The sequence below is a fragment of the Amphiura filiformis genome, chromosome 13, assembly GCF_039555335.1.
Source record: "Amphiura filiformis chromosome 13, Afil_fr2py, whole genome shotgun sequence".
Lineage (NCBI taxonomy): Eukaryota > Metazoa > Echinodermata > Ophiuroidea > Amphilepidida > Amphiuridae > Amphiura > Amphiura filiformis.
In genome coordinates, this window is record NC_092640.1 from 5,571,394 (window position 1) to 5,598,868 (window position 27,475).

At 41.3% G+C, this 27,475-nt stretch overlaps 2 long non-coding RNA genes across 2 annotated transcripts in view; one reads left to right on the forward strand and one right to left on the reverse strand.

The window, feature by feature from the left end:
* Nucleotides 1-14,077: 14,077 nt before the first annotated feature.
* Nucleotides 14,078-27,475, reverse strand: part of LOC140167177 (uncharacterized) — a 30,500-nt gene continuing 17,102 nt past the window's right edge. The window contains exon 5 of the long non-coding RNA XR_011860977.1: nt 14,078-14,254. This is a non-coding gene — a long non-coding RNA (uncharacterized lncRNA). The remainder of the gene's footprint in view (nt 14,255-27,475) is intronic.
* Nucleotides 14,734-20,315, forward strand: LOC140167176 (uncharacterized). Its single transcript, XR_011860976.1, has 2 exons — nt 14,734-15,304; nt 20,054-20,315. It is a non-coding gene; the product is annotated as an uncharacterized lncRNA (long non-coding RNA).

A 27,475-nucleotide genomic window follows, 5' to 3' on the forward strand; every position in this document is an offset into this window, starting at 1 on the left:
AGGGAATCGCGTCATGGGTCGATATGATACCAAGCCCCTATAGGGCAGCGCTAGTTGACCTCAATGCTGAGTGTGACAGACAACAGGCCTTGGCCGATCCCCTGCTCTTTAGGAAAAGGCTTGCAACTGTTACATCCGGGTTTTACATGTCCAGATATTGCTCGTCTGCAGCACCAGTTTACATGACTCTCCAAACCACAGCACACTATGCTCCTTGAGTGGCCGTAAGTGGGACCTCTATGGTAAGGTATTACTCAGTATTTGCGCCAAAGGCAGTACATTAATTTACTAGAATTTGGCAGTATATGACCAACCTGAATTATATTAACCTATTTCCCAAGTATAATTAATATGTTTATTTCGCCAATTCTTACATTAAAGTAAATGACATAGGTTTTATTATGTTTTGTAAGAATGGGGCATGTAGAATCACCATTGAATGGTGTATTCAAAAAACAGTCAACAAAATGTTTTCTTTCAACATCTTTAAGTGTAGATAGCACCAGCGCTAATGCTAAAACAGTGTCAATGAGTGATAATTAGCACACACTCACTAATTAGCAATGGTGTTATTTAGCACTATTAGCGCTAATTTAGCAAGATTATCAGTACCTAGAGCTAATTAGTGTTTTAGCCCTAATAAGTTAACACCAATTATCGGTACCTAGTGCTAGTGCTAATAACGCCAATTATTGGTATCTAGTGCTCATTACCATTATGTAGCATTTTAGAGCTAGTAACACTAATTATCTTTACCTAGTGCAAATTAGCGTGATGTAGCGTTTTAGCGCTAATAACGCCAATTATCGGTACCTAGTGCTAATTACGGTGATGTAGCGTTTTAGCGCTGATAATGACAATTATCGGTACCTGGTGTTAATTACCGTGATGTAGGATATTAGTGCTAATAACACTAATTATCGTTACCTAGTGCTATTTAGCTTGATGTAGCATTTTAGCGCTTAATAACACTAATTATCTTTACCTAGTGCTAATTAGCCGGATGTAGCATTTTAGCGCTAATAACACCAATTATCGGTACCTAGTACTCTGCCACTACTTTAATCAATTGAAGATGCTCCAGTCAGTGGGGCGCAATTAGTGCTTAAATAAAGCTAATCAGTGTATTGTAGCATTTTAGCTAATTCAACTAATTAGTGGTACCTAGTACTCTGGTGCTGATTTCCCCTAGTAGCGTGATGTAGCATTTAAGCGCTATATAATACTCGCTAATTAGCGGTGCACCATTTCTTTCAAGAACTGCTTTTGTTTTAAACCCAAAAAATTATGGAAGAACTTACGGGGATGTTTATTGCAAAAACCACAAGTCAGGACAAATTTGCCACTTACAGTAAAGCTTAGGATGTAAACTAACAACTATCAGTATCCATTTGAAAAAATCATGGGCATTGTCTCTTTATGCCAAATTTTCCAGCACTAGGTCACATTGCGGAATGATGAAAAGAGCATTGCAGAATAATGCTGTACGTAAATTCCCATAGAAAATGAAAAGCAGTCCATGTTTGATAAATAAAATGAAAATATCAAAACATTTGAGTAATCTGTGTTTTATATACTTAGCTAATTATTTTAGCTGACAAATATCAGTATTCATCCAAAAATATTAATCACCTGTTTCTTTTAATCCAAAATTGTTTTTGCAAGGTTACATTACAAAATTAACATTAGGCTAATTCTTGTAAATGAAATTTAGCACTGAATGTTAGCAATATGATGTACATGTAAGGGGCTGTGTAATAATTATGAGCCCTGAGGGAGGGTAAAATTGGGGGAGAGAAATTTTGGCGAGCTGAAAGGGGGGAAGCAATTTTGACAAGCTGAGGGGGGACAAGCAATTTTTTTTTTTTTTTTTTTAAAACACTACAGAAATGCTTTAATATGCAAATTTTCCTGCTCGCTACACTCTAGACCATTTAAGGTTTGTAAATTGGGGTCCCAAAAATTTGGCATGTTCAAGGGGGAGACAAAGATTCTAAGGCAGGCCAAGGGGGGGGGGAAGGGGCAATGCAGAATAATGGGGTTTTGCATGGAAATGTCACCTACAATGGTTCAGGCAGTACTGAAATATCAATACTGTAAAGTTCATTATGTGCAATGCATTTTGAATGTTGTAACCCAAAACTGTGTAGATTTTTTTTAAATATGAAACATTTGCAGAATATTATGCTATATAATTGGATACATCTCATAAGAATGATTTAAAAATTGGTAACGTAACAGGAGCCTAAAGTGACCTATCCTTTAACTGCGCCCACATGCTCTGCCCCTTGAGTGGTCGAGACAGAAGCCTAAAGTGACCTACCCTTTAACTGCGCCCTCATGCTCTGCCCCTTGAGTGGTCGAGACAGAAGCCTAAAGTGACTTACCCTTTAACTGCGCCCTCATGCTCTGCCCCTTGAGTGGTCGAGACAGAAGCCTAAAGTGACCTACCCTTTAACTGCCCTCATGCTCTGCCCCTTGAGTGGTCGAGACAGAAGCCTAAAGTGACCTACCCTTTAACTGCGCCCTCATGCTCTGCCCCTTGAGTGGTCGAGACAGAAGCCTAAAGTGACCTATCCTTTAACTGCGCCTCATGCTCTGCCCCTTGAGTGGTCGAGACAGAAGCCTAAGTGACTTACCCTTTAACTGCGCCCTCATGCTCTGCCCCTTGAGTGGTCGAGACAGAAGCCTAAAGTGACTTACCCTTTAACTGCGCCTCATGCTCTGCCCTTGAGTGGTCGAGACAGAAGCCTAAAGTGACCTACCCTTTAACTGCGCCCACATGCTCCACCTAAATGGTTCAGGCAGTGCTGAAATATCAATACTGTAAAGTTAGTTATGTGCAATGCATTTTGAATGTTAATAGTAACCCAAAATTGTGTAGATTTTTTTCAAATATGAAAGATTTGCAGAATATTATGCTATATAATTGGATACATCTCATAAGAATGATTTAAAAATTGGTAACGTAACTAGATTGGGTTCCTTTTTAAATTATTGCATTTACTTATTGTTCCTAATTAGGGAAAACAGTAATTTCCCCAAAATTCAGGAAAAGGATTAATGTACACAGATGATTAACTTAACACACACAGGCGCGCCCCACGACATTAGTTAGTCATGTGTGTGTGTGTACCAGTTATCATCCATGCACAAAAATACTTTTCAAGAATTTTGGGAAATCACAGTATTCCGTTAATCAAATTTGGGGAAAACAATTTAGGTGTAAGTGCATGTTGGATACACAAGTAGGCATTTCCAAATTTTTTTTTTTAAAAAGCGCAGTGATATATAGTGAGACAATTAGCAGTAAGTTCCTTGTCCAAGGGAATCTCAAGCTAACTCAATTTTTTCCACGAGAGCATACTAGGCACTGCCAGGGTTCGAACCAGCAACCTCTCGCACCATAGTCGAATGCCTTAACAATTGAGATAACTTGACTGCTTAAGAAGTCCATGATAACGATTTTTAAATTATTCTTATGAGACATTTTGTATTGAATTGAATTAGAGGGCATTCACCGTCTCACTCCAGAATTTAAGATGTGTATATAATATTATTGGCATTTACAAATTTTTTTTCATAGATTAGGTATGAGTTAATAATATAATAGTTTAAATATCTTCATTCAATCAAAATATTTTAAAATTACATCATGAAGTACATACTATACATGCCTAAATCCATATATATGTGTAAGTGAAAAAACATAGTTTACGCGATTTGAATTGACTGTATTTTTAATCGTAATTGTATATCATGATTGTCGTGTTCAATCAGTTAGGCCTAATTATTTAAGTACATTGCGTAAAAGTAAAAGAATTTAATGCCCACCCACTAATTTTCCTCACCACAGACAGCATTGGCTTGGTGATAAATAGGCCTACCAATGGCAGTTGTTTCATAACTGGTCTGACAAAGTCTTACCTTGTGGTAATATTTTCGTAAGACAGTAAAGTTTACCAAACTCTTCTAAACCATATAGGTACATTGCGTAAAAGTAAACAAATTTAACGCCCACCCACTAATTTTCCTCACCACAGACAGCATTGGCTTGGTGATAAATACCAATGGCAGTTTGTTTCATAACTGGCCTGACAGACATACATATCCCAGCGGCCCCACCCTTGAATGGTCGAGAGGTGAGCCTGGAGGGACCTAGCACCTACGCCTACCGGCTCCACCCTTGAATTTGCCGTCTACTTTCAATTTCCTTTTAGAAGCAGACCCTCCCACTGTAACATACTTATAATACAAACTAGATGGACCGGGGTTATCGGATGTTATGCTGACGCAAAGCGTCGACCGTGATGCTCTCCACCAAAGGGAGTGATGTGGCACATACTCACAAGTTGATACAAAGCTGGGTGACAGTTTTTACTAATTTGACCTCAGATGACCCCTGGATGACCCCGAAATGACCTTCCAAAAATGTGGCTCTATATATTGACTGTACCCACCAAATTTCATGCACATACGACAGTTTTTACTAATTTGACCTCGGATGACCCTGGATGACCCCAAAATTATCTTCAAAAAATTAGGCTCTAAATGTTGGCTGTACCCACCAAGTTTCATTCCCATACGATAGTTTTTACTAATTTGACCTCAGATGACCCCTGGGTGACCCGAAATGACCTTCCAAAAATTCGGCTCTAAATGTTGACTGTACCTACCAAGTTTCATGGCCATATGACAGTTTTTGCTAATTTGACCTCAAATGACCCCTGCATGACCTCAGGTGACCTTGACCCACTAACCAATACAAACTTGTTCTGTCTGGGGTCAAGATACACCCACCCACCAAGTTTGAGGAACATGTGACCCCTAGTCTCTGAGAAAAGAGGTAAATAAGGAAAATGAGCCCCCTGACCTCAAATGACCTTTTACATCAGTATATGACCTTGAACCTCACCCAAAAAAAAAAGTAGCCAGAGTTTTTGACCATGACCCACCTATCCTGATAATCTGAAGTCAATCCGCCCATCCATGCCCGAGATATGGCATCCGGACGGAAGCACAGAAGGACGGACATTGCAAAAACAGTATGCCTCGCGGTGGAGGCATAAAAATCATAAATATTTAAAATGTACACAAAATACACAATTAAAAACAAAATAGGATAAAAATTTGAAATACAACAAAAAAAAGCTATGTGATAAGAATGGAATTGATTAAATAGTTGTTTTAATGGATCCTTGTCAAGGTTGTGACAAGACACCCATTTGGATAGCACATCCCTGTATATGTATTCCTCAAGTGTGGGGGCACCCCTCTAGATTCCACCATCTTCATTGGTCATCAAGTCCGGCTGCCCGGCATAGTGCTTGGTCATCAAGTCCGGCTGCCCGGCGAGAATTTTTATATTTTTGGCACCGAGTCGTTTTCTATGAAAAACATGACCCATTTGAACAGCAAAAACCGAGGGGGAGGGTCTTATTGGAAATGAGGGTATGGGGATGTGCGGCAGATTGGGGGTACATTTTCAGCCATTTAGACTTGGGTGGATTTTCTGCCATTTTGGTTTATTGATGGCCAGAATTTCATGAAAATTTGAAAGGGTGTTTTTTCTTCAAAATTTTCTCAAAATAGTGCAAATTTTTCTTTACACAAATTTGCGAACATTTATAAAAAATTAGTAGAATTTCAAGTCATTTAGTTTACGGTCGGGTACTTTTTGAAGTTTCAGTCGCTCATCCCTAACCAAACCAAAGTTGAGACCCCCCCAGCAGTAACATTCCTGTAAATGTAGGTCTCAAATGTGGGACTACCCACTAGATTCCAGCATCCTGATCAGGTACCCCTATCACATCCCTACCAAGCCTTTGACAGAGGCTCAGTTTGGCTTGGTCTGTGAGGTGCGAGGGCCAGGTGCAAGTCAAGCGCATCTATGCGAACCGCAAGTACATTAGGGTGAGCCACAAGCCATCAACACAAGAGTATCCCGACTGTGTGAACTCAGTTCACATGTAGTTCAATTCGCCTGATGCTATCCTACTACACGGCTATTCCAGGTTAGGTTAGTCTATGAGTTTCCCATGTCTGTGACACGAGACAGTATCTCTACCATTTTCAACAACACACCTGTCTGGATTAATCCCTCTTGGTTCTTGATATCGACCAAATAAGGTACTCTACCTGACAAATTGGGTTATTGGAAGAAGACATCAGAATGCCTTGACATGGAATAATGATGATACATGATAATGATCCGACGATGAGAATTAGATGATAACTATCCTGATGAGAAACCAAAAACAATAATGATATTTCCTTCACCACAGGCAACACTGGGTTGGTGACAAATACCAGTGGCAGTAAGATTCATAACTGGCCTGACATAATGGGAAACCCTCAAATCTACTTCTTCTGCTTCTAACATTTTTTTCATCAAACCCACTTTCAAAATGCTATTAGTGTCAGACCAATCCATACTCATAATCAGTCTATACGAGACTGAATATACGGCAGTGAATAGCTCCCTATTTTACGTTAAGGTTGGGCAGTTGGGCAATACATTAAGGTTACTCTTGGTCAATGTTATATTACGGTTAGGGTTGGTGGGTTATGGTTAGTGGATTAGGGTTAGTGGGTTAGGGTTAGTGGGTTAGGGTTAGTGGGTTAGGGTTAGGGTTAGTGGTTTAAGGTTAGTGGGTTAGGGTTAATGGGTTAGGGTTAGTGGGTTAGGGTTAGTGGGTTAGGGTTAGTGGGTTAGGGTTAGTGGGTGTGGGTTAGGGTTAGTGGGTTAGGGTTAGTGGGTTAGGGTTAGAGTAACCTTAAGGGTGACTGTCTCTACCCATACTTTTTCTGTTGAAAATATTTACTAACGTGAATTTTGATCAACAGAGGGCGCTATTTACTGCCGTATATTCAGTCTCATATAGACTGATTACGAGTATGGATTGGTCCGCCACTAGTAGCATTTTGAAAGTGGGTTTGATGAAAAAATGTTAGAAGCAGAAGTAGATTTGAGGGTTTCCCAATGCACCACCTACATATGTAAAACAAGCTGCAACACAAGGCTATCAAGAACCTGCACAACATTAAATTATTGTATTGTTTCCTCTACCATTTACTGTCGTTTTCAGTTATATTGACTTGTTATCAGGAACCATGCTGAAAGCAATTAGATTTGCTGCAATATGCGTCTAACTTCCCATTATACCTAAAAAACAGTTGATGAAAAAAGTTTGCCAAAAAACGTAGATCTTCTCAACCATATAAGTACATTGCGTAAAAGTAAACAAATTTAACGCCCACCCACTAATTTTCCTCACCACAGACAGCATTGGCTTGGCGATAAATACCAATGGCAGTTTTTATAACTGGCCTGACAGACATACATACCCCCAGCGGCTCCACCCTTGAGTAGTCGGGAGGGAAGCCTGGAGGGACCTAGCCTTAACCTACGCTCACCAGCTCCACCCTTGAGTACAGTCTGTCCACTTACAAACCAAATCTGTGGCATCGGGGGTCGATGCTTTGCGTCACACACGAACGCGACGCGATGCGTAAAGAGCGTGGTGCGCTCGGCAAGTACAAATCGCGCAGTAGTTGGCGCGCCAAAGAAGCATTGCACTGAAATAATTATTCTCATACCTCCTGTTTCCGAGGTCTACTTACTTTGTACTTCCAGGTGGACAGACTATAGTCGGGAGGGAAGCCTGGAGGGACCTAGCCGTAACCTACGCATACTGGCTCCACCCTTGACTAGTCGGGAGGGAAGCCTGGAGGACCTAGCCTTAACCTCGCCCACCGGCTCCACCCTTGAGTAGTCGGGAGGGAAGCCTGGAGGGACCTAGCCTTAACCTACGCCCACCAGCTCCACCCTTGAGTGCTCGGGAAGGAAGCCTGGAGGGACCTAGCCTTAACCTCGCCTACCAGCTCCACCCTTGAGTGGTCGGGAGGGAGACTGGAGGACCTAGCCTTAACCTCGCCCACTGGCTCCACCCTTGACTAGTCGGGAGGGAAGCCTGGAGGGACCTATCCTTAACCTACGCCTACCAGCTCCACCCTTGAGTGGTCGGGAGGGGAGACTGGAGGGACCTAGCCTTAACCTCGCCCACTGGCTCCACCCCTTGACTAGTCGGGAGGGAAGCCTGGAGGGACCTAGCCTTAACCGGCCCACCGGCTCCACCCTTGAGTAGTCGGGAGGGAAGCCTGGAGGACCTAGTCTTAACCTCGCCTACCAGCTCCACCCTTGAGTGGTCGGGAGGGAGACTGGAGGGACCTAGCCTTAACCCACGCCCACTGGCTTCACCCTTGACTAGTCGGGAGGGAAGCCTGGAGGACCTAGCCTTAACCCACGCCTACCAGCTCCACCCTTGACTGGTCGGGAGGGTTGACTGGAGGGACCTAGCCTTAACCTACGCCTACCAGCTCCACCCTTGAGTGGTCGGGAGGGGAGACTGGAGGGACCTAGCCTTAACCTACGCCCACTGGCTCCACCCTTGACTAGTCGGGAGGGAAGCCTGGAGGGACCTAGCCGTAACCTACGCCCACCAGCTCCACCCTTGTGTGCTCGGGAGGGAAGCCTGGAGGGACCTTGCCTTAACCTACGCCCACCGGCTCCACCCTTGAGTAGTCGGGAGGGAAGCCTGGAAGGACCTAGCCTTAACCCACGCCCACCAGCTCCACCCTTGACTGGTCCGGAGGGGAGACTGGAGGGACCTAGCCTTAACCCACGCCCACCAGCTCCACCCTTGAGTGGTCGGGAGGGGAGACTGGAGGACCTAGCCTTAACCCACGCCCACTGGCTCCACCCATGACTAGTCGGGAGGGAAGCCTGGAGGGACCTAGCCTTAACCTACGCCCACCAGCCTTGAGTGCTCGGGAGGGAAGCCTGGAGGACCTAGCCTTAACCCACGCCCACCGGCTCCACCCTTGAGTGGTCGGGAGGGGAGACTGGAGGACCTAGCCTTAACCTTCGCCTACCAGCTCCACCCTTAAGTGGTCGGGAGGGAAGTCTGGAGGACCAAGCCTTAACCTCGCCTACCAGCTCCACCCCTTGAGTGGTTGGGAGGGAGACTGGAGGACCTAGCCTTAACCCACGCCCACTGGCTCCACCCTTGACTAGTCGGGAGGGAAGCCTGGAGGGCCCTAGTCTTAACCTACGCCCACCAGCTCCACCCTTGAGTGGTCGGGAGGGAGACTGGAGGACCTAGCCTTAACCTACCCCCACTGGCTTCACCCTTGACTAGTCGGGAGGGAAGCCTGGAGGGACCTAGCCTTAACCTACGCCTACCAGCTCCACCCTTGAGTGGTTGGGAGGGGAGACTGGAGGGACCTAGCCTTAACCTATGCCCACTGGCTCCACCCTTGACTAGTCGGGAGGGAAGCCTGGAGGGACCTAGCCTTAACCTACGCCCACCAGCTCCACCCTTGAGTAGTCGGGAGGGAAGCCTGGAGGGACCTAGCCTTAACCTACGCCCAGCTCCACCCTTGAGTGCTCGGGAGGGAAGCCTGGAGGGACTTAGCCTTAACCTCGCCTACCAGCTCCACCCTTGAGTGGTCGGGAGGGAGACTGGAGGACCTAGCCTTAACCTCACGCCCACTGGCTCCACCCTTGACTAGTCAGGAGGGAAGCCTGGAGGGACCTAGCCGTGAACCTCGCCCACCAGCTCCACCCTTGTGTGCTCGGGAGGGAAGCCTGGAGGGACCTTGCCTTAACCTACGCCCACCGGCTCCACCCTTAAGTAGTCGGGAGGGAAGCCTGGAGGGACCTAGCCTTAACCTACGCCCACCAGCTCCACCCTTGAGTGGTCAGGAGGGGAGACTGGAGGGACCAGCTCCACCCTTGAGTGGTCGGGAGGGAGACTGGAGGGACCTAGCCTTAACCTCACGCCCACTGGCTCCACCCTTGACTAGTCAGGAGGGAAGCCTGGAGGGACCTAGCCGTAACCTACGCCCACCAGCTCCACCCTTGTGTGCTCGGGAGGGAAGCCTGGAGGGACCTTGCCTTAACCCACGCCCACCGGCTCCACCCTTAAGTAGTCGGGAGGGAAGCCTGGAGGACCTAGCCTTAACCTCACGCCCACCAGCTCCACCCTTGAGTGGTCAGGAGGGGAGACTGGAGGGACCTAGCCTTAACCTCGCCCACCAGCTCCACCCTTGAGTGGTCGGGAGGGGAGACTGGAGGACCTAGCATTAACCCATGCCCACTGGCTCCACCCTTGACTAGTCGGGAGGGAAGCCTGGAGGACCTAGCCTTAACCTCCACGCCCACCGGCTCCACCCTTGAATAGTCGGGAGGGAAGCCTGGAGGGACCTAGCCTTAACCTCGCCCAGCTCCACCCTTGAGTGCTCGGGAGGGAAGCCTGGAGGGACTTAGCCTTAACCCACGCCCACTGGCTCCACCCTTGAGTGGTCGGGAGGGGAGACTGGAGGGACCTAGCCTTAACCTACGCCCACTGGCTCCACCCTTGACTAGTCAGGAGGGAAGCCTGGAGGGACCTAGCCGTAACCCACGCCCACCAGCTCCACCCTTGTGTGCTCGGGAGGGAAGCCTGGAGGGACCTTGCCTTACCGTACGCCCACCGGCTCCACCCTTAAGTAGTCGGGAGGGAAGCCTGGAGGGACCTAGCCTTAACCTACGCCCACCAGCTCCACCCTTGAGTGGTCAGGAGGGGAGACTGGAGGACCTAGCCTTAACCCACGCCCACCAGCTCCACCCTTGAGTGGTCGGGAGGGAGACTGGAGGACCTAGCCTTAACCTCGCCCACTGGCTCCACCCTTGACTAGTCGGGAGGGGAAGCCTGGAGGACCTAGCCTTAACCTCGCCCACCAGCTCCACCCTTGAGTGCTCGGGAGGGAGACTGGAGGACCTAGCCTTAACCTCGCCCCACTGGCTCCACCCTTGACTAGTCGGGAGGAAGCCTGGAGGGACCTAGCCTTAACCTACGCCCACCAGCTCCACCCTTGAGTGCTCGGGAGGGAAGCCTGGAGGGACCTAGCCTTAACCTTCGCCTACCAGCTCCACCCTTGAGTAGTCGGGAGGGAAGCCTGGAGGGACCTACAACTCTGGCGGAAATTCGTTGCCACACCAGCACGTTCTGGTGTTAAAAGCACGCAATCGAAGCTAAATATGTGATAGTTCCGTATTATTTTGTATAATACTTGCAAATGCACATTCAGATTACACTTGCCCCTTCCCCACCCCCATTCTCCAATGTTGGGAGACTGTAATGTAGAAATGATGACGATTTTGTCCAAATCAACATTGCAATAGGGGAGGCGGGAAGGATGTTGGCCAATTAACGCTCAGGTGTGGCAACCTTTTTTACTAAGGTTGTCTCTGCCGAATGCAAAATATTTCATCTAAATTTCGTTTTGTCTCATAACTCAAAAAGCGGAATGTCGTATGATCTTCATATTGCACGATTTGGGAGTAGATAATATTCTTTTGAATCATAATAAAATTTTGACAAAGTACTTGGTTTATTTAGGGAGTGGTCCCTCAAATCACCATTTATGCTAAATTACACACATTTCGTAATTAGGGCTCTAAACTGCATGATTTTCTGTTAAATATCAGTAACGGAAAATCGTATCAAGTTGCTGCTACACACAGGTTTTTAGTGGATACTGTCCGTTTTATCCATGTTACAATTAAGCGTAAATAACTTTTTTCATATCATTTTCAAGCGGACCGGCCTATGTATATTATTAATTATTAAGATGCCAAAATAATGCAAAATGTGTCAAAAAACCTTCTCATTTGCCATTACATGCTGTCTACTGAATATAGTACACGAAAATTTCATCATTTTGAATGATGATGAAATAGCGCCAAGTTTAACTATTAGACCAACAATAATACGAAGGATTAAGAGAGGAAAAATATTAATTTTAACAAAACTAACAGCGGGTTCGAACCCGTGGCCTGTAGTTTAGAAGTCGGCGCCTTTACCGCCGAGCCACGGAGAAGTGAATGAATTCCAAGCCATATCTAATATATTAATGTTAGTTTAAAATTATGCAATGCATATGGTATCAAATTGACCTGAAACGCTCCAATACACATAATTTCATCGATTTACAACGATTGTATATGTTGGCAATGTATTTAGGGTTATAAAAATAAAGTTGAATTTCGATTCACCACCTTTCTCCCACGATGGACAAATCTTAAATAAAAGAAAATAATCTAAATTTCTTTTAATTTGTTTGTGTCGACCGTCATCAACCTCATCTCCATATGTGCAATGGGTTACTGATCTTAAATGCATTTGTATGACATGTTAATTCTACTATGAGGTTATAACATCTCTGTATTAGGTTAAACCAACCAGAACGGCATAACAATTGTAGGCGAATGAGAATTAAATCACCTGTTTTACTGTACATATACGCATTGCATAATTTTAAATTAACATTAATACATTAGAAATGCTCACGAATTCAACGACTTCTTCTTGGCTCAGCGGTTAAGTCGCCGCTTTGAAATCTATAGATCAGTGAGATCAGGGTTCGAATCCCTCTGATGACTTTTCTATGATTATAATTTTCCTCTTCTGATCCTTGCTATTATTATTATTAGGTCTAATACTTAAACTTCACGCTATTTCGTCATCATTAAAATAGTTTTAAAATTTTGTGTGTACTATCTTCAGTAGACAGCATGTAATGGCGATTGATGTTTTCACATATTTTGCATTATTTTGGCATCTTTATAAATAATAGGACACATAGACCAAGCCATGTATAAATTACATGAAAATAATTATATTTAGTACAGAGTACATAAACAGGCTAAGACTTTGTGAAAATTGCACGTGAATCCGGCATTCCGTTCTAAAGATATGAACGAAAACGTAATTTCAGATGATTTTTTATATGTTATTAGAGACAACTCTGGCGGACTGAAATTGCTGCCACACCAGCACGTTCTGGTGTTAAAAGCACGCAATCGAAGCTAAATATGTGATAGTTCCGTATTATTTTGTATAATACTTGCAAATGCACATTCAGATTACACTTGCCCCTTCCCCACCCCCATTCTCCAATGTTGGGAGACTGTAATGTAGAAATGATGACGATTTTGTCCAAATCAACATTGCAATAGGGGAGCGGGGAAGGATGTTGGCCAATTAACGCTCAGGTGTGGCAACCTTTTTCGCCAAGGTTGTAGCCTTAACCTACGCCCACCAGCTCCACCCTTGAGTTGTCGGGAGGGAAGCCTGGAGGGACACACCCAGTTCTTACTAATTTTCTAGGAAAACGCGTGAACGATAATAGGTGCAGTACATGTAAGCGGACTTGTGTTTTCACATGACTGCTATTAGTATTAACTACACCTACATGTACTGGAGAATAAGACATATCTTGCAGGGAAAGCCAAAAATAACAAAAGTCACTTTCTCAGTGGCTACACCTAAAAGCTCTGCAAAAACAACACAGAGAAACTGAGATTACACCAAAGGAGACAGAATATTCCTCTGTGAACTGGAGTTGGGTAAATAAAAACATAATACAAATATAAGAAACACTGTTTTTTCCACTATAGCAGCATCATACCGTTATAATCATATTCCACAATTATCATGAAACAGGTGCTGTCGATTTTTTCTTGTTCCATGTTGCACCTGTATGACATCGCTTTGATTTGTTAGAGCTTTAATCAAACTATTTATTTAACATGGCCTGAGCTTTCTGAAATGCCAATTTTCTACAAGTGTGTGTACCCGACTTTCTGAGAATTGGAGAGCCTGTTAAACCACTGAATGGCTAAGTGATAAGGGACACACCATTAGATTCTAAGGGGGGCCATGGGAGTTTGGGTCAGGCAGATTTTTTTTTTTTGCAGAAGGCGGCGGAATTTTTTTCATTCCGAAGGCAGAATTCGTGAAGTATATATTTTTAAATTTTAATGTATACCTTATACAAAGTTGGGTGAGGGAAATTTTTTTTTACTCATCAGTGAGACAAAAATTTTTTTTTTCGTCTCACCAGTGGTGAGTTCTTCAAAAAACTCCCATGCCCCCCTGGAAATCTAATGGTGCACCCCTAAGGGGCTGTGCAATAATTATGAGCCCTGCAGGAAGCTGAAGTTTGCAAATTGGGAACCACAATTTTGGCATGTGCAAAGGGGGAGCAAAGAATTTTTGGATAGGGGCAATTTTGGCAAACAATTTGAAAATTTTACACCCTCAGGGGGCGACATAATTATTACACAGCCCGAATAAATCATTTTGCACTTAACTTTCTTTGTCCTGATCATGCTCCAAATACTGCTTCCACTGAAAGTGATGATGATCTGTAATGATACAAAGAAAATTAATATTAGAAGTCAAGAAAGTTGAACGAAAATCAATAATAACTGTATTCAATATAACTAGAAACATGGGTGCCTCTGTGTGTTTTAAATGCCTTAAAAAAACACCCAAAGATTGAGCCTCCTACATATCATTAGGGATGACCAATGAACCATCAACTTGATTAGAACACTCCCATAGACATGCAGGGAGCTCAACTGTGCACTGCTTGCACAGACATTTCTAAATTGATCTCATTCTTTTAATTTTCAATATTTTTCTGTAAAAATTCGGGAAGTTACTGCCAATTATATTTTTTAACTATCTTGCAAATTACAGCAACATAACTTATTTTGTTTTTCTGTAAGTGCGAGTCAAAATTGGTCCATCGCCATACAGTGCGCTTAATTGCCAGTGGCTGAGTTCAGCACTGCTCAAGAATGGCACAAAATATTCATGTCAATAATTTCAGGTGAAAACGTGGCCTACTGAGCTGAAATTTGGCAGAGTTGCCAGTAATACCTCTGTCATACCCTCTGTAAAAAGGTTAAAATATTGAACAAGTAGATCTTGAGTTACAAATTAAATCACCAGCTTCCCTTTGGAATTTCCATACTCCTTTCGAATCATGCTAAGAAGACACCTTTCTGAACATAAATGTGAAGTTTCGTGCTCATTTGATGTATTTTTCACCTGATTTCAACCCTAAACGTTTTGTTATATTTAGGCCCATACCATCTACAACTTGCTGCTGGCTATACCTTGTTTAGGACTTTCACCTGAATGTGCAACCATAACTGTTTCAAAATAGCCCGCGATAGTCATGCAGGTAACTCCGAGGTCAAGCATTGAATTGGTTTGAACAAAGATACTCATAATGTATTGAGTATCTTTGGTTTGAATGAGGAATACTACAGGAACCAGCGCCTTTTGTTAGAAGTCACACATGAGCATGATGAGTAAAGTGGATAATCTATATTGTTGTGAATGAGTCAATGACCTTCAAAACTTAAGATTTTGTTTACATACACCTACTAATTGGTCATATTAAGGTTAAACAAAGTGTTGAAGGGCTTTACCTCCAGAAAAAATATATTATTACCTTATACGTAAGAAAATATGTCTACTTATCATGTGAAATAAAAAAATCCGGAAAAAAATGTGTGAAAATGTGTTTTTAGCCTATTTTTTTAGCTCTTGTCAAGCACTATTATTCGATTTGTTTACAAGCGCCAGCAACTGTCGTCAAGGAGAGTGATTGACATCTTTATTATTAGAGAAGAATGGAATCTGTATAGTTCATGAATATTCATGTAGTATTTATACAACCTGTATCCCAGTCATTTTTGCTTAGCTATCATAATCGTTCATATAAGGCGCCCATATGATCCATGGTGTTAAACTGATATTCAGCAACTTTATATCTCTCGATCTTTGCGATCCGAAATATTGAATTTCAACTTTAGGCACATCTCTAGCAAGATAATTAAATACCTGTCACAAATAGAGGTCTTGAAATGTTACTTGCAGCGTTAAAAATGTGAATAGAGAACAAATCGGGTTCAAACATGCTTCAAAAATATAGGTAATTGTCAGCGCCTACTACCAGAATAGCGGAAGAGGGCAGACTTCATAAGGGAGTGTTCATAATATATTTTAGTGGGGACAAAGAATTTGGAACTTATTTAGCGCAAATGTCCTGGGTTTTTGGTTTTGTTTTTTATTTTATCTTCCTGTTAAGGTGTTTCGGTTGGCACATTTTCGGGGCATTTTCATGCACTTCACAGGAGTTTTTTCGTGGCTTCTCTGTAGCTGTCGTGTGTCTTTTTCCCCACGTACAGGGTATAAATAATAAATGAATAATAATATATGAAAAAAGAATCTGGAACTTCAACGTCAAAAACAAAACAAAAACAAGACAAACTGTACCCTGCTAAAAATATCAACCCCTATCCTCTCTGAGAATAAAAATAATAAGACTCAACCTCACCTGCAAAAAAATATTTTTTTTTTTTTTTTTAATTTGGGATAAGTTCGGGCCTATTTTATTGCGACAATTTTCAAAATCTATAAGGTGAAATGTGTCGTGGGGATGTGCGGCAGATTTGGGGTGCATTTTCAGCCATTTAGTTTAGACTCTGTTGTATTTTTTAGCCATGATTTTATTGACCCTCAGTGTCATGAAAATTAGGTTTAAGAAGGGTATTTTTCAATAATTTTCTCGAAAAAGTAAAAATTTGCGCAAACTTTCAGTCCAAAAGTTGATACAATGTTGGGTCTGTTTTATTCAAATTTGGTTTAAAATCGTACCGTAGTTTTTCGAGTCACAGCCTCACATCCTTACCCAACTTGAGAAGGTTCCCCGGGGTGTGTGCAAATTTGCACTTTATAGGCCTACACTCATCATTAGTAAGCCTAAAATCAAAGTGTTAATACCATTAACACTACCATGGCCCGCTTTTGTCGTGATGACTGGCTTCCAAAATGTAGGCCTATTTTAAATTATAAATCTGGTCCCGCTAGAGGTGTGTTTTTCCCCGCGGAGGTCTCTTCCTCGGGTTCGTGGATGTGCCACAGTTTTGGGGTAGGCCTACCTTTTCAACGACTATGATGGGTGGGTTTACAGCGAAGACCAACTTTTGGGCGCATTTTGGCAAAAGTGCCCTTAAAAAGCGTCAAATTAGGCCAAATGTGGGTGACTTTGATCCCCAAGGTACAAATGTTTTGAAGAGACCCGCCCGAGGTGTTTTTATAAAAAAAATGGTCGGACCTGCTAAAAACCTCCCGGAATCAAGCATGGGTAGGCATACCAAAATGCCTTGAGACCCCCCAACCCAGCGCCGGGACCTCCATGACATGATATTCTCCGCAAGTCCACCAGAAAATATAAAAATATAACATTTGATAGGCCTACTAGGCCTATATTTGTCTGTAAACCTTTCTTGCTACCGCGTATGTCTACCGTGATGACAGTAGCGTAGCTGCCGGGGGGGGAGCAATTGCAAAAATTGAGTGCAAGGAAAAAAAGAGGGAAAGAGGGGAAAAAAGAAAAAAAGAGAGGGTGAGAGGAGGGGCAGAGAGATGGGGAATCCAAACGATATGCAATACAGCTCAATAGGCCTACCATATATTATTTATCAATAAGCCTGGCAAAATTGTCTATTTGGGCCCCGCCCCCAGTGGGAAAATTTGGTGGATTTGGGCCCCGCCCCATAGGGCCTACAGTCTTGCCCCTCCTGGAAAAAATCCCAGCTACGCCGCTGCGTGATGATGTTGCAAAGTTGCGGAAGTTCATTCATAAATTTCCCAAGTTCCACTCGACAAAAACAGGACAGCACGCAGAGAACAGTAGCTAATCACAAAGCAAATCAGAGACATGTGCATTTCTCTTTCAACAGAAAATATGTGACCATGTGACTGACACGATGTAGGCCTACGTTTCAAATAATTATGCTCTCGGCGTCGAAACTATGATAATGGAAAATATTTATAATGAACACTCCCTTATTTAGCCACACCTCTGTTCCTTTCTCGGGTTGCCTGGTATATATCAGCAAAATCCTACACCTATCGCCTTCCCTTGGTAAAATCCCTGATAAAAACTTCGTGATATTGAAATTGAATTTCAGCGCCAGAACTTCCGTCATTCTAGCATCATGGATGGATATGCAGTGGCGCCACTAGGGGGGGGTAGTATTTCCCCCAATATTTTTTCTTTCCCACTCAGTTTTTAGGCAAAATCCCCACAATTATGTAATTTTCCACTTTTTGCGGCAATTTAGTGCAATGATTTCCAAGTGCCCCCGTCTCAAATTCACTTCCCCCCATGCCCCGCGAAAAAAATTCTGGTTCCGCCACTCACGGGTATGGCCATAGCTAGGGGCTTTCCCACCCCAGTTGCCCTTGGTTATGCTGGACGTATGAGAAATTTAGAGCTTGTTCAATTCCACCAATTTTAGAAATTTTAAAGGTATATACAGTGTATATAGGATCACAGTCAAATAAAATATCGTAGGCCTAATAATTTTACCACTGGCATTTATTGAGCTGCTCACTTCTTGAAAATCCTATGGTTTAATATTGATATTATACAATTGAGCTCCTTGTAAAGCTCCTCAGTACACATAGGAGAGTGACTAACTGAGCTCCCGCTATTTTCAGAAATGAAGGCCTGGCCTATTAAATGAATAATTAGGATTGAGGCAGCCTTTTGTTTCATTTACAGAACTTTTTTAATCCCCCAAAATTAGTGGTTTTTTTTAATGGGGAGTAGGCTTTTAAAACGAAATTCAAATTTGGCAATATTTTCCATTGCTTAACGAATTGATCTGCGTGAAAATGCCTAAACATGTAGCCAGAGCGGGATGACTGGTATAAAAATCTTAACTTGTGAGAAAGGGCGTGAGGCCTATGGGGTTGTATGAGGCTGTGGATCACGAAATGCCCCTTTAATGTGTGCTAGGTAAAGTCATTCTTCCGCCCATTAGACATGCCAAACTTTATTCCCTTGCACGAACAAAAAAAAAATTGCTTTCTCGAAAGGCTGTGCAATCAGTACCGGTATTAGCCTACTAATTAGGCCTATAAGCCAAAATTTCCAAGCGACTACGCTAAAATCGCTTGCCTCCCGTCTCGCCAGCCAAAAAACGCTTGTCCGCACCCCTGGACTGCCAAATTTTGTGGCCCCTCCCCTTGGCCTGCCAAAAATGCCCACACCCCTTTGCATATGCCTAGGCCTATATGCCAATTTTTGGGATCCCCAATTTCCATACCCATACCTTAAATGGATTTCTAAATATCTACCTGTTGCAAACGCAGCAAGCATGAAAATGTGCACATTTTTTTTCGCCCTAACTACCCCCACATTTTCCCTCCCATTCACCAGGTTCATTGGCGCTAGATTTTAAGCTAGAAAATACCTAAATATTTTAAAATCCAAACTCGGCAACACCAGGCGGCAACACCACTTTAGAGCCCGTCGTACATGTAAATGCGTAAACAGCGTGTGTAAAAAAAAAAAATGAGAGTGCCACTTTTGTCCAAAAATTTGAATTTTGGCCTTGAGCAGCGACAATCAGAGGTAAGAAAAACACAGTATGGCGCAGCTTGAAATATAGAATCACTATATCAATTTTGAAGTTTGTACTTCAAAGCACAAGCGAAGCGAGGTGAAATGGTTCTAAAAAATATTGATTTCGCTGTATCTTTTTATCGCGAAACTAGACAATTTGACAGCAGCGAGTCGGAAAAATAGCAAATATCTCAATTTTCTGCTATCGAAATAAAAATTTAAATAGCACCTGCATATAGAAGAGGGTTTATAGAAATAATGTAGGTCAGAATTTTGTCTATGAAATCGTGCACGGAATTATTATTACTGGTTACAAAACGACATACAAGTGGAGGCCATTTTACTTCAAATTCGGCCAACATGTAAGCTTACTAAAACAAATCGAGACAAGCAATATCAAGAATGAATATGCACATTCTTTTATTGACTTGTTTGTAATGTCGTCGTAGTTCCCAACAAAATCGCCACTTCCACTGAGAAATTATGGCCGTGTTCCCAAAAATCTTGATGCTACGGATATTGAAAAAAAATTGAAATGTTTGAAAAGTACATTTCTTTTTGAGCCAAGTGGAAAATTCAAGCATAATAATAACCCTTACACTTTCAGCTTTTAGACGTAGTTTATGCGTTTTCTCTCTCGATATTTATTTCCAGAAATAGATAATTTTAAAGGGGGCTACATGCAGTCTCATTCTGGATCGATCATTACAAAGTTTAGTATAACCTTAAGCCCAATAACATTGAAATTCTTGGTTGTGAAAAAAAAAAGTTCACCTTCTTAGTGCAATTTTGATTTTGTGCCATATCGGCTATCTTGGATGATTTTTGGCGAATGTCCTCTAAATGCATGATTTCAATGCCTCGGTTTGAAAAAATAAGTTATGCCAGTGACTAGTTAAGTGCCATTTCATAAGAAACCCCTTTGATACTTTCACAATATGCTTGTTTCATGTTTGCAAATATGTTAAAATAAAGAAATATATAAAGGTAAATATATGCTTATGCCAATTTTGCTCCCATTGCTATTTTTGGACCTTGCATTTTATTTCGTTCCAATGACCGGTCAGAATGGGAAACTTTGATAATTCATAATTCGAAAAGTTTTTTGACCGATTTTGACCATTTAACCACCAAAATACTTCTGTTGATGAGTTCTACCCAGAAAACAATATTTTGTAGCAATAGGGTCAACATGAAATTTTGATGGTCATCCCTAATATCATGCATCAACATAATATTGGGGGATGGAGGTTGGCGTAAAATCCATGAGGTGGAGCAATAGAGGCCCTCAGCGTGACATCATATGCCGCCATCTTGTGGGTACACACTGTGATGGCCATTCGATCTCCCATGCGTGAACAGCAAAATCAATTAATTGTAAAATAGGTCTACATTTTATTCATACTTGTAACAATTAAGGGCTATATTAAGGGCTCAGTTTCACGACAATTCAGGCGGCCTTAAGAATGTTTGCTGCTCAAGGGTGATCATATCAACCAGGTAAGTTCAATGACAATCCAACTTTCTATTATCAGTTAACCTTGATGGTTTTTGACGCTTTAAAATTGTAATTACATGCATGCACTAGGATCCACAACATGCTCATCTATCAAGGCACAGTTCTTTAACCCCAATACATTTACACATTCATTGAATGACCTTTGAAAATTTGGGTACAAAAAATCATACTCTGAAACTTCATGTCACTGAAATTTTGCACTAGTTGTTTAAGGTTACCGTATTGAACTATGCCATTGGGATGAGGACATTGTGGTCCATAGTGATGTTTTATGACAATCATACTACAATCAATGCTCAGTTGACATCAAATGACCTTGACAATCCAACAATATATATAGTGGACCTCAAATGACCTTGACAATCCAACAATATATAGTGGACCTCAGATGACCTTGACAATCCTACAATATATAGTGGACCTCAGATGACCCCGGGCAGATGACCTTGACAATCCTACAATATATAGTGGACCTCAGATGACCTTGACAATCCAACAATATATAGTGGACCTCAAATGACCTTGACAATCCTACAATATATAGTGGACCTCAGATGACCTTGACAATCCAACAATATATAGTGGACCTCAGATGACCTTGAACAATTTTGGCACAGAATTGTGATGGACAATCTGAAAATCTATACTCAATTCACCATGGATGACCTTGACCTTCAACATTTTTGCATTTACAATCTAAAAATCGATCCTTCAATTTCCTGTCAACTCTCTCATAACCAGGGCTGCCAAACCCGCGATTTGGTAGCCCAATTGGAAATAGAAACCAATGGTTAAGAAAAATTGTGGGCGACTTTTCAACATTGGCTCCCGCGACTTCCGAGAGATTCCTGCCCCATAGAAACCAATGGTAAAGAGAAAAATTGGGTGACTTTTCGATTATTTGACCCGCGATTCGGGCTGACCAGGGGCGTAGCCAGCTTTCTTGGTCAGGGGGGGGCAAAATAAAATTTTTGGGGCACAGACGAAAAAAATTGCAGTTGCATCATACAATACATAGAGACTGTATGTCTTGAGCTTCCCGAAAAGGGCCTTATAGGGATAATGTACGCAAGAAGCAAAAAAAAAATGGTATTTTACACTATTTTCGGCCATTATCCGGCTAAAAAAGGGCTTTATTGTTACAATTTGCTAGGCAGCAGTGCCTTTAAAAATTTTGTATTTTACACTATTTTGGCCCTGAATTTTGCTAGAAAAGGGCTCCTTGCCCTTTTCTTTTCCTTTGCCCTCCTGATTTTCTCTCATTTTTTTTTTCAGAGGGGCACTTTTCTTTCATTTTTTGTCAGGGGGGGCACTCTAATAAAAATAAAAATAATGGTGTCAAATGTGTATTTTTAATGTATAAATTACTGTTATACCCCCACTGTCATTAGAAATTGCCTATTTCCCCCCTCTATCGATCGCTAAAATGATAAACAGAGGGCAGTATCATTCTATTAATAAGAATTAAATACTGCCCTCTGTTGGCGACTTCGGCGACAAAGCAGCACATCTGCTGAGATCACGGCCAGATCACGGCTGAGATGTTAAAATATAATGTACGACACTCTTCCATGCCAAATTTGCTAAGCGACTTTCACGACTAAGAGTTACACAAGAGTTACAGTGGCGTCAGCAGCATCTTACTTACCATACTAATAATACGAAGGGGTATGCAACGATGTATCCGTGACCCACTTTGACCAATCATATTTAAATGAAATACATAATTTTAAAGAATCAATTTCTGACAGTTTTGTCACGTTCCATGACCTTTTTTGGTGCGCGTCATTGTGAAAAAACGCAAATTTCAAGGTCATCGAGGGATGTAAACAGCGGTAAACAGAAAACACGGCAGATGTGATATGTCACCGGAAAACAAAACTAAAGGATTGGTGAGTACTGTCGGTTTTATTCAATATTATTATTATTTTAGTAAAATCTAAAGAGGGTGCAGATGTAATTTCAATGGAATTTGGGCATCGGTAAAGTTGATTTTGAGGGCTTTTCGGCGCACAAGTCATGATCAATGCATTGGATGGTAAGCTTACCATACATGCCATATCCATGTTACTTCATGAATAACAGTACTTCACATTCAGTGTTCATCATGTTCAATGGATTCAATGTGCGTGTGTCATGCATGATGCATGGTGTGCATTGAGAACTGTGCTGTATTAATTTGAGGTTAATGCTTGCGGATTTTACTGGCACATTTGTGGTTTGGACTCCCCTGCCTGGCCTGGCGCGCATGCTGGTATATTAATTTTGTCAACAAATGTGACGACATCACCACATGACCAGGCCGTGCCCATGACAGAATTAGCAGATAAAAATCTGTGCCGTTGCACACCATTATTTATTTAGCAGTAAACCCGATAGAAATTGATGGCGTCATCGTAATTATTCCTTGATTTCATCGGCATCAAGATTCTGGTCTCAAAACTCCGAGGCTGGAATTTGGCGATTAATCAACAACAGAGGCGCTATGTAGAGTAATTAACGACAGGGGTGAAAGATCAGCTTCACGATATAAATCAAAGAAATACGATTTACTGAGTCATTGGCGATGACTGTATTTAAAATCATTGGTGTTTTTTTTTTTTTTTTTTTTTTTAATGTCATGCATACGTATTGTAATACTCATTTGACACCATAATTTTTCTTTTTTTATTATTATTAGTATATGTTCTACAAATTGGAGAAAAATTAACGGACAATACAGGTTTTCCTATTGCTCATGATTCAACTACATTCATGCACTCCAAGCCATGGAATTCACTGATGAGTCTACTAGAATGCATGCAGCTGATGACCTTGAGAAATAAACAATTCAAGATAAGAGTAGACCCTCGTGATGCTAGTGGGGATACTTTGTTTATTTAACTAGAAGAATTTAGGCAGATATGAAATGTGCTGGTTACTGCTGGATATGTTTTTTGTTTGTGGGTGAATTTTGAAATTAAATTGCGAAAAAACAATGAACATTTGGTCGTTTCCATTACTATCATATTGTGAAAAACCAAGTAGCTGAAGAGTTAGCTCAATATGCTATGAAAATATTATCTGCGATGACCCCATGTCGATTCTGGCTAAATCAGCTATATTAGTGCTGGAAAAATACGTAAAATAGCACTTGACATCCGTGAGGGGCAGGGGGCAGAGTGCCCCCTGACAAAAAAATGAAAGAAAAAGTGCCCTTTGACAAAAAAATAAAAGAGAAAATCAGTTGGGCAAAGAAAAAGAAAAGGGGCAAGGAGCCCTTTTCTACAGAAATTCAGCCCGAAAATACACAATTTTCTGCGCTACGCGCGCATATTGCAAAGATTAAGCCCTTTCCATACTAAGGGTCCTTTCATCTTTTCTGTTTCTGTTTGGTTTCGGTTTTGGATCTCATTGTTATTTTGAAGTGTTAGCATGCATGTGCGTGTGAACAATCCTTTTATTCTAGTCTTTTGTTGACTACAGAAAAGTTGAGCGAAGATAACTTCTGTTTCGGTTTCGGGAGTTATGTTAATTTCTGACATGAAAAAAGTGAGATGAGAGGTTGATGCTAATCTAGACAAAGGAAGTGTCTAAATTTTACGGTCGTAAATTCGCGATAAATTATGCGGCTTCAATTGACTTGCGTTGGGTGTATAGGTACTCCAGCGTAAGCGGGCGTAGATTGTGAAAATAGCCCAGCGCAGAAATATACATTAACATGATTGATATAAATTAATCAATAATAATCAGTGTTGCCAAGAAATACGTATACTTGTTCGGCGTACAAAAAAACAAAAATCGGTCATATTATGATTATGTAGCGATTAAGCGGGGAATTATTTAAATCTGTGCCCAACAAATTTTATTTTGCCCCCCCCTGACCAAAAAAGCTGGCTACGCCCCTGAATTGCATCCCCCCTATCAAAATACCTTGGTGCTGCCCTGAGCAGGCCCATTACATTGTAATTCAATTAAGCACGTTATTGACAAATAAGCCAATTAATGACAATTGAGCAAATTAATAATTAATCAAACCAACAATGATGATATAATTAGTAACAAACAACAAGTAATCATCTAGAACTTAACCAAGAAAGCATATTCAAATTACAAAGAATTATTGGTAAAATGTGAACAAACCACAATAAATTCAAGCTGCACTCTTAACAACTTTTAAAAGGCAGACACATAAGTATTTTTGTATCACATTTAACCAATCTTTAACAAAATATATAGATACATCTATAATATTAATAATAATAATGAGATGCATCTTTGGAATAATGTTATAAGCAGCTGAGATTGAAATGGAATTCATAATATTATAAACTAGAGCATAAAATACCTGAACAAAGCTAATGAAAGAGAAATTTGATGGATATGTACTTGCCTGCTTATACAATGCTGGATTTATTATGTGCTCTTCTATGACTATGGATGGCGCGTATAGATGTTGATTTTGGTTTCAATCCTCTCAATATTGGTATCCTCCCACTGAAGAATTTCGATATAATTAATTAGCATGCCTGAATCAAATGACCACCACAATTGGTATAGAATAACAGCAGAGCTGGGCTAACAGTTTCTGTTTTTGTTTCTGTTGACTTGACTACTGAACACAGCAACAAAACAACTGAACATACATGGGAATAAGAAAGAACCTGATTGGATGGATTTAAAGCAAGAAGATGACTGAATGGGTAGAATTAGCAGCTTGTTGTTATTAACAGCATGACAACAAAACTATAAAGATGTAAAGAACATTGAAAAGGCTTTATTTAAGCTCAGATTCAAGTGAGCCAGAACCTTCAAGTGGGGATGAGATGATAACACCTTTACACCCTGGTGCACATCAAGAATACCTGTTTCTAAGACAATATGGTTTCAGCAGATTTTAACTGAAATATATTTTCAGTGACAAAGTAAAAAAAAAGTTGCTAAGAATGGAAATGTCGAGCCATCCCCACCTACACCTACAAATCTTCTGATATGCAAAAACACTAGAATCTGCTTCTTATGTACAAAAATGTATGCAAAAACACAGGGATCTGCTTCCATTTTTTAAATTCAAAATTAAGCACAGTAAATTCTGGAGTCGGTTGGGCCTATAGAACAGGGTTTTATTTTAAATAAGCCTTACTGTTAAAAACCAAAACTGAACCACAGAGTGATCCTGAAAGTGATTTAATGATACATATATGCTAATTATACCACTATCAGAAAATAAATCTGAACTGTGAGGAAGTCCACTTGAATATGCAGCAAAAGATATCCCCTTTGTTCATAGCCCTTTCCTTCCTGAGGCGTAGCTAGGACTTTTCCAGGGGGAGATGTCTGAGGGGAGTAAGACAACTTCCAAAGAGCAAAAGTGAATGGTCAAAACATGAGCAATAAAAGCCTAAAAATCTTATCGGCCAACTAAAAAGGCTGTTTTAAAATCATTCCATCTGATTGTATAGCAAAAACAGTAAATTTTGTGTTTTGATCCTTTGATTCATCTGCATGGCATCCATTTTTTAGTAATTATTCACCCAACATAATTGTAACTTGTAGCTTCAAGGGCGCACTGCCATTTTAAGTTATTAACGGTTCAGTGCCTTTAAGGGAGTGTTCATAAATACTTTGGTGGGAGGGTTGGAAAATATGAGGGGATGAAACAAATTTGGGGTCCTAAAAAGGGGGGATCAAAAAATATTCAGTCCTTAATAAGGGGGGGGGGGGTTCAAAAAATTTGAGGGTAAAATTCCGGGGTAAAATGTACGAGAAGCATGTACATTCAAAATATTTTGCATGCTCCGCGCGCGCATGAATGTTAAATATTCAATTTTGTAATCTCAAGCTACGAATCAACAAAATGTGCGCACTTTACAATTTGGGGGTAACACTATGACTCCAATAAGTAATAACTCCAAATGGGATGGGGGATAACCCCCCCCCCAATATTTTGATATGTGGGATGGTCCATACAATCAAAAAGTGCCAATTTTTTTGTGCTTTGTGCAAATTAATTCCAGTTTTGTATGTACTATATTTCACCAGTTTAGCTTCAATATGGCAAATATTTTTGCGCGCTTCACACACATTTCTACCATAAACTTATTTTGTGGGCAAAAGGTGCTGGATTCACTGGACTTCAAACAAAATCTATGCCACTGTTAATGAAGTATATTTTTGGTTTCTTTTTTATGACATGAAGGGGGGATCAAAAAAATTTTAGACCATAAAATGGGGGGATCAAAAATAAAATCCACCCTTTTTTAGGGGGGCTCAAAATATTTTGACCCCCCCCCCACCAAAGTATTCATGAACACTCCTTAAACAAGAAAATTCTCAGGTCAACCTATTTTGATCATTTGGCATCTTAAATCATATAATTTCATCTGGTATTATTGGCGTTTAACTGCAATAGTTTCGAACATGAATAAATTTCATCTAAAAATTTAACCTGGCCATTTTTCCATTGAAATCTGTATAGACATGAGGTAACAAGTAAGCACCACTGCCTTTGCACCCCCAGGGGCCAAGGCGAACTCAAACCAAGGATACTTGCTCAAACCAAATTTTTCGCCAGCCCATAGGGCTGGTATCTAATTCTGAGATGGGATTTGTGTACACTAAAGATTAGCTAAGATTATAGCCTTCTTCTATTGG